The sequence below is a fragment of the Rhinopithecus bieti genome, unplaced genomic scaffold (assembly GCF_001698545.2).
Source record: "Rhinopithecus bieti isolate Rb0 unplaced genomic scaffold, ASM169854v2 scaffold_42532, whole genome shotgun sequence".
Lineage (NCBI taxonomy): Eukaryota > Metazoa > Chordata > Mammalia > Primates > Cercopithecidae > Rhinopithecus > Rhinopithecus bieti.
The window spans coordinates 1,457,717-1,466,170 of NW_016818301.1; positions in this window are offsets into that span (position 1 = coordinate 1,457,717).

Sequence of the window (8,454 nt, forward strand, 5' to 3'; positions counted from 1 at the left end):
CAGAGCGGGGCCGGCGCCCGGGCCCCAGCGGGAGCCGCGGGCGGCGCCGCTGCTACTGCAGCCCCGGGGACCCGGCGGTGGGGGGCCTAGCCCCGGCCCGGGCGCGCGGACTGGCGGGGAAGGTGGCTGCTAGGCGGCTCCGCTGCTCTGAGCCTGAGCTGCGCCAGCTGCAGCGTCAGCCCCACCCCTTGGGCCCCTTTTTCCGCCGCGCTGTGCCCCGCCTCACGCGGCCAATCCGCTCCCGAGTTGCACTCCTGATGGGCAGCTCCTGTGACCAATAGACTCTCGCACGTCAATTTCAAGTCCCGCCCCAATCCCCACCCTCTGTCCTGAGTCTTTTCCCTTCCCCCGTTCCGGGGAAGGGGAAGGCGTTGGTCGTCGTTCGAGTGGCCTCCTCAGGGTCAGAGTTGAAGAGGGGTGGTGGCAGGTCCTACCTCCTCCTCCGGATCCTAGAGCATGGGTCAGCTTGTTCTGATGCACTGGGTCGCGGTAGCAGATAAACCATGGGAACAGCCCTCCTTCTCTCTGCCTTTGAATTTGTGTGGGGGGCCAGTGTGAGTAGTGAGTGCCCTCACCGGATGCCCAGGTCCCAGCTGGGTCGCGTTGTAGTGGCTCCTCCAATGTGGCTGTCAGGTCTGTTTCCTCTTCGCCACCCCACCTCGCCCACTACCCCCCAGGTCGCTAGAGGGGCTGCAGCAGGCACATTTCTGCCCTGCCTGTTTGGGAGTCCTGGCAGAGCCTTCTTGCAGGTCACAACCCGCCTCCTTGGGGGTTCCAGCTTGAAGGGGAGAGGGGGAGCAGCAGGGTCTCAAATATGCCCCTGAGGCCTCTGCTTGCCGTCCTGATTCTCTGCAACTGAGCCTGTGGGGCAGACCCTTGGCTCTGGTCCCTATGCAGCTCCACTAATATACACAGATCTCACACTTGGGTGGGTGATGGATAAGGTTGGTCCCTGGGGAAACGCTGGAACTTGGACCACTTGGTTTACCCGGTTTTGGATAGTGAACGGAGCCTCCTGTGTGGATGGAAGCCCAAGAGGGTTGGACCAACCTCCAGCCCAACCCTGGGTCCAGGTTGAGGTGGGTTTCATCATTAAATGCTTCCTGCAGGTCAGGTCCCAGCTGTCCCCACTCCCAGGAGCAATCTGTTAGGCTGGGTCCTGCCCACTTCTCTCTGGGTCTGTCTGTTCCCTCCTCAGTACCCATCAGCCCTTTGCCCTGGGTTTTGGACTCCCCAGGCCTTACCTGCAGGTCTTGAGCACAGCTGGTTCTGGACCTATTCTATCTGCCTTGTTAGATCATGTCCACCCTTCTTGGAATCTGCTCTGTGTGCCTCCCCCAGGACAAGGGTCTTCTGGCTTCTTAAGTAAGTGGACCTTGTAGGTGCACATGGGTTCGATGTGGAGAAAAACCCCTGCCTATGCATTTCAGTAAATTCTCAAGATTGCCCTTGGAGTCACCTCCATGCTCCTCACAGACCACCAACATAGCTCCAAGGATCCACTGCTGTCAGGGTTGATTTGTGCACATATATGTGTGTGTGTCACCGCAGATAGGCTGTTCTAGAATCCATATGGGCTGCAGTTCTAGCTACCAGAGGTACCAGCATTTCCCAGCCATTCCACAGCCCCTGCTCACTCATACCCTCCTGGAGGCTTGTGGTCTGCCTGTCTCCATTCCCCTTCCCTTTGCCACCATGCACATGCAGCCTTGTACCTCCTCCCTAACTCAGCACCCAATATGCACTTTCTCAATGGTGTATCTCTGCTCCCTAGGGTCTGATCTTTATTTTCTTGCAGCCCAAGCTGACCTGCCCAAACTCTCATTCTCACCATAGTTGTGGGAAAGTGTTCCCTCTTTTCAGCTGCTGTAATTGGCCCCACTTCCTCCTACAAGGTGTTCTGAGTCACTCTTTATCTGCCGCCAAGGAATAGTCAGTTCACCGGTAGTTAAGGACAAGCCCTGTAGAGACTGAGTTGCTCTGGTGGGAACACTGGGCATGTAGATCTAAATGGCACGTGAGTCCTTCCAGCTCTGCTCCCAGGGGTCCCTCACTGGCATAAGGCCTATCATTAAGGTCATTTAGGACCACGACTTCTAAGCAGCACCCACAGAGTGTCACCACTGTGGTACCCTACTTCCGGCCCAGCTCTGACCTCCTACTGTCCTCTTGGTCAGAACCAAGAATTTCCTCCTCTGCTTCAGGAACCCCAAATCAGGTGCCTCAGAGGGTCCTACTCCCCCTCCTCATTTTCCACCTTGCTCTGCCTCCAACCTTTTTTCTGGCTCACATGCTCCCCACCCTCCTGCTCTGGTTATCCCTCTGGAATCTCTGAGCTCCTTCTACTGGGCCAGAACCCTCTCTCAGACTGTCAAGCTCTTGAAATCCTACCTCCTCCAAGAAGCCTTTTTTGATTGATTGGAAGGGACCTAATACTCTTTCTGACTTCAGCCTTTCCAGCCTCTTCCCCTCAGCAACAGTGGCTGCATAACAACTTGGTTAAGGGCTGGGCTCTGGGTCTAAGATGTGTAAGATGGATATGGATGGAATTTTGAAGACAAGCAGACAAGCTAATCAAAGAGATCCAGAAAGAGTAACAACATTGCTGTTGTATATAAGCCAGTGGCATTGAGAGCTGAGAGGAAGGGTTATTATGTTTCTGCAGGGGGAGAACAAGGGGAATAAGCCTAGTGAAACCAGAAAGACTTCATGGAGGAGGTGGGCTTCGTAGAAGGGTGATGGCTTTCCCACATTTGCAAGTGTACTCTTCTGGTTAGGTTATGTTTGGGTTCATATTCTAAGATTCATGTATCTTCATTATTATAGTATCTCTATGTTGCTTCTTGTCTGCCCATCTCCCTTTTATTCCTCTGGGGCAGTGCTGGTTGTATCAGACTCCCTTAGACGGGACAGCCCCTGAGGCCAGGCTCCTTGTATGTCTTTATCTCTCTGTAGATTACCTAGAACAGTGCCTATTCAGATAACTGGTTATTCCTGAAGGCTCTTTAAAGCAAATACTCTAGGCCCAGACCAAGAACTGGAGCGCCTAGACTGAGGTTTTAGCCTGGGTAGGATTTGGCCTTATTGATGAGTGCATCACCATCAAATTCACCATAGATGCTCCTGTCACTCACCCCACCTGGGCAGGTGGGCCCCATCTTTTAAGAGAACATCTGCAGACAATGCTGCTCACACTTTGCCTCTCTTTGGCTCTTCTTATCTCCCTTCTGAGAAGGGAGGCAGGAGACAGGAGTCCTAGTCTATGACTGCTAGTTGTGTGACCTTGGGGAAGTAATTTCAGCTCTCTGGGACTCGGTTTCATCATATTAAAATGCAGGGATTCTATAGATTTGGCGCTTATTATAAGATAAAAAATGAATATTAAAAGAATAAGATAACATTTTAGGAATTGGACTAGAAGAGGATTCCTAAAGCCTCCTTCAACTCCACAGTTCTTATTCCAAACAAAATTTGTCCTGTGAATCTGTTTCACTCTCCAGCTCCAGCCCTGTCTGCTTCTCCCTAATCTGTTTCTGTCTGATGGGCTCAGTCTTTGTGTGCACAGCATCCGTGTGAGGCCTGCATTTCTGCAGTTCAGCCCAGGCGATGAAGGGGAGGGGAGCTTAGGCTCTCAGCAATGTAAATCTTCCTAGGTCCCTCAAAGCTTTAGAGGGGCCCCTGAAAGGTGAGAAGGCAAAGAAGAGGAAGGCAAGATGGCTGAGGCCCAGGATATCCCCAGTAAACATCAAGGCCCCAGAAACCAAGGTCATTGCACCTCCCTGTCTCCAAGGGGCCCCTACAAAGAGGCTAATGATGACATAGGTTCTTAAAATATCCAGGATGGAGACCCAGCCTGGGCATCTGAATGCCTGGATCTTGCTGCCCCCCGCTCTGGCACCCCCAACTCCCTTGCCCATCAGTCTCAGTTCCTGAGGTGTGCAGAGGGGGTGGGTATGCACCAGACCAGCCTTCCCTCCCTCTCCTGAGGACCTTACCCCAGGGGAGAAGTGGGTGACTAAAACAAACGAGGGGAGCAGAACCCCTCTACAGGTAACACTCGAGGGGGGAGGGAGTGAGCAGAGAGAAGAGAGGAATTGACAGAGGAGGTGCTGCTAGCTGTCAACAGGGAGACCCGAATTCTCATGTCTTTCCCATTTCACAGGCTCTTTGCTAGAAGGACTTAATTAAGGAGCCCACATATAGTTTCTTTTGAACAGTGAATAGGGTTGGGAGCACAGATGAGGAATGTGATGCTCTGGGGTGGGGAGAGAAGGGACCAGTGCTGAGATGCTGGAGGGCCCAGGGTGAAGGGGATAGAGAGGACAGGGGTGAACTGGTGACTCCTTTTCCCTGCCATAAGCTCTGCTGCTTTCCGTGATGGAAGAGGGGCCATTTCTACCTCTCCCATCCTCAGTCCTGATCTCCCTTCAACTCCCTGGATCCTGCCTTCACCTCCTTTACTGTCCCCTGAGAACAGCTCTCTCTGTCCAGTTCTCCCAGCACTCACCAGAAGCTTTAAGTCTTGGTTCACCTTCTGCCTCCACCAAGCCCCCTTTTTGCCTCCTCCCTTTCGTCCCCAACTCCTTCTCCTCCCAGACCCTGCTGGCGCCCAGCATAGCACTACAGATGTAGGAGAAGATCAAGAAGGGCGGGGGTGGTAGCTGTTGCTTTTCTGGGATATTCTTAGCCTGTCTGGGGGCTGGAGCTGGAATCAGCGTTTCCATCTCAACCAGGCAGGTGGCTGCCAGAAACTGCCACTGTGACTGGGTCTTCATCTAGTTCCATATCCCTTACCGTGTTCCTTCCTCCTCTGTCTTGATTTCATCTATGAACACAGACCCTCTGAGAGTCCAGCCTTCCCACCCTTGTGCCCTGGGTGGAAGGTTTCCTCTACCTATCAGGCGTAGCCCCAGGAAGGTGTGCAAACCTCACTGGAGGCTCTGGGGAGAAAGAAGAGCCTTGGAGAACTCTAGCTCAGATGCTCCCTAGAGCTGCACACAGCCCTTTTCTCTCTGCCCCAAGGCCCTCTTCTTTCATCTGCCCCCAGCAACCCCTGCATGATACTGAGTCCCCAGACTCTAGCCACCACCATGAAGGCCTTTCTTATCTTGATTTACAGGAGTCACTCAGGGGCCCTACAGTTTCAGAAGCGGCCTCCTGAAAGCAGCTGAACCCTGGGGTCCAGGCCTCCTTTGGGCCAGAACAAGGGGCTCACTCACCCAGATCCCTCCCCCTACCTTTTTCTTTGAGACAAAGTCTCACTCTTTTGCCCAGGCTAGAGTGCAGTGGTGTGATCTTCACTCATTCCTGGGCTCAAGGGATCCTCCCACCTCAGCCTCCCAAGCCTGCATCACCAGGCCTGGCTAATTTTTGTACTTTTTGTAGAGACAGAGTTTCACCATGCTGCCCACGCTGGTCTCTAATTCTTGGGCTCAAGCAATCCACCCACCTCAGCCTCAAAGTGCTAGGATTACAGGCATGAGCCACCACACCCGGCCCTCTCAAATGTCTTTATCAGCAGAGGCAGAGGCAAAGAAGAAGTCTCATTCACAAATCACACAAAAAAAGTTTGTCACCTTAAGAGGGATAGACAGTGGAAGGTCTCCTATGTGGGTTCTGAGGTCCTTCGGTCTATGTTCAAATCCAGCCCCTCCACTTATGACCTGGGGCCCTTGGGGCAAGTTTCTTAATTCTTCTGAAGTCTATAAAAGTGGACCATCCAAGGCGCAGTAGGAGATCACCAACCGCAGCCGGGCTGAGGCCGAGAGCATGTACCAGATCAAGTATGAGGAGCTGCAGACGCTGCAGGAGATGACCTGCATTGTACAAAGACTGAGATCTCCGCGATGAACCGGAACATCAGCCAGCTCCAGGCTGAGATTGAGGGCCTCAAAGAACAGAGGGCTTCCCTGGAGGCTGCCATCGCAGATGCCGAGCAGTATGGGGAGCTGGCCATTAAGGATGCCAACACCAAGCTGCCTGAGCTGGAGGCCGCCCTGCAGCGGGCCAAGCAGGACATGGCGCACAGCTGGATGAGTACCAGGAGCTGATGAATGTCAGGCTGGCCCTGGACACCGAGATCACCACCTACAGGAAGCTGCTGGAGGACGAGGAGAGCCAGCTGGAGTCTGGGATGCAGAACATGAGTATCCATACGAAGACCACCAGTGGCTATGCAGGTGGTCTGAACTTGGCCTATGGGGACCTTACAAGCCCTTGGCCTCAGCTACAGCCTGGGCTCCAGCTCCTTCAGCCACACTCGCTCCACCAGGGCTGTGGTTGTGAAGAAGATCAAGACCCACAATGGGAAGCTAGTGTCTGAGTCCTCTGACATCCTGCCCAAGTGAACAGCTGCGGCAGCCCCTCCCAGCCTTCCCCTCCTGCGGCTGCCCCAGAGCCCAGGAGGGAGGCCACTGTGCAGGGGAACACAGGGAACGGGAGACCCACCTGAGGCTCAGCCCTAGCCCTCAGCCCACCCACAGGGGAGTTTACTGCCTGGGGCACCCTCTTTGCCCATATCTTCAGCTACAAAACAATTCAGTCTTTTTTTTTCCCCCAAAATAAAACCTCAGCTAGCTCTACCAAATGTCAAAAAAAAAAGGTGGACCATCATCATAAGGTTGTAAGATTTTAATCATGTGATGCTCAACAAGGTTTGTATATCACATGTGAATGTTGTTCATAAATGTTAATTGTTAACAAATTATACTATCATCATTATTTTTACAGAGCAGGAAAGCTTCGCTTGACCTGTGCCATTAGTATTTATTTTCTCATTAGAACATTTATCATTAAAGGGCCAGGGTGGTACTATCATTTCTTTTTGTTTGGCTTCTGAAGCCCGAATTTGTATCTGTGCTTTCCTCTCAGACACTGTGCTCATACCCACTGCTACTCAGACTGTTCCTGGGGGTGGTTTGATTTGCTTCCTAGGGTCATGAAGACCTGACAGCATATGAGGCACTGGTCCCCTTTTCTGGTCTTGCTGCAGGCCACATTACTTTTCTGAAGCTCTGAGTGTCTATTCTGGGCCAGGTTCCATGCTGGCCCCAAGTCCTGACTGTGGTTTCTGGGAGCTGTACTCTGGCTATTCATACCACATTCCATGATCTCCCCAAAGCTCCAGAGGCTCTACAGTCAGTTCTGCTTTTCAAGGGCTTTGAGGAAAATGTTCAATAAGATGATTAAACCACATGAGCAGATACTACTTGAGAAACTGTAGCCTACACGGTACTGGGCTAGGTGGTGGGAACACAAAAAGGTGTGAGGTAGGGCTCCAGCCTTCAAAGAATGTACAACATAGGTGGCAGAGATATGAAAAATAATGAGAAATAGCAGTGAAATGATGTGTTCTATGGCCAGTTACAGATAATGGGATTTAATGACTTGGCTAATCCTGCCCACCCCCCTCCACCTTCCATCATCACAGCTAATCCTTCTCCAGCTTGTCCTAAATTCATATGCACACAGAGTTAGAATTCTTTTTTATTTATTTTATTTTATTTATTTATTTTTTTGTGTGACATAGTTTCTTTCTTGTTGGCCAGGTTGGAATGCCATGCTGCGATCTTGGCTCGCCGCAACCTCTGCCTCCCAGGTTCAAGCGATTCTCCTGCCTTGGCCTCCTGAGTAGCTGGGATTACAGGCATGTCCCACCACACCCGGCTAACTTTCTGTATGTTTAGTAGAGATGGGGTTTCACCGTGTTAGCCAGGATGATCTCGATCTCCCTACCTCAGGTGATCCGCCTGCCTTGGCCTCCCAAAGTGTTGGGATTACAGGCATGAGCCACTGTGCCCAGCCAGAATCCATTTTTAACTGTGTTTGCTCTAGTGCATGGCCTTCCTTGTCCAGCCCTAGGCTGTGATGATAAGCACTGGTCCCAAGGTAGAACCAGGCCTCAGCAATCCCCTGGTCACAGTGACAATGGGTCCTACCCCCTGTGCATGATGAGGCTTAATGAGTAACTCCTATATGAAGAGCGTGGTAGGTCTGCCTACTGTTCCGATGTCTTAGATAGGGGCCTTTTGTTGACTTCCTATTTGTCCAGAATTGGGGGCAAGTGGGGGATGGGCTTCAAAGCAGGTTCATTAATTTACACTTGCCTCTGTCTGGTTCCTAAATATAAAGACAATTCTTTATGTTGACCTCCTTTGAGTAAAAAGGCATTCCTAATTTATAAGCTAGAGCCCCACATATACTTGCTTTTGATTTTGAGTAGGGAGCAGAGGCAAGTAAGGTCGTCCACTAGATTAATGGGTCCTAAACTACTCTGCCCAGCAGAACCACCTAGGGGAATTTTGTAAACATATAATTTCCGGGCTCTACCTCAGACCTATGGAATCATAATTCCTTTTTCTTTCTTTTTTTTTTTTTTTTTGAGGCGGAGTTTCACTCTTGTTCCCCAGGCTGGAGTGCAATGACACGATCTCAGCTCACCACAACCTCTGCCTC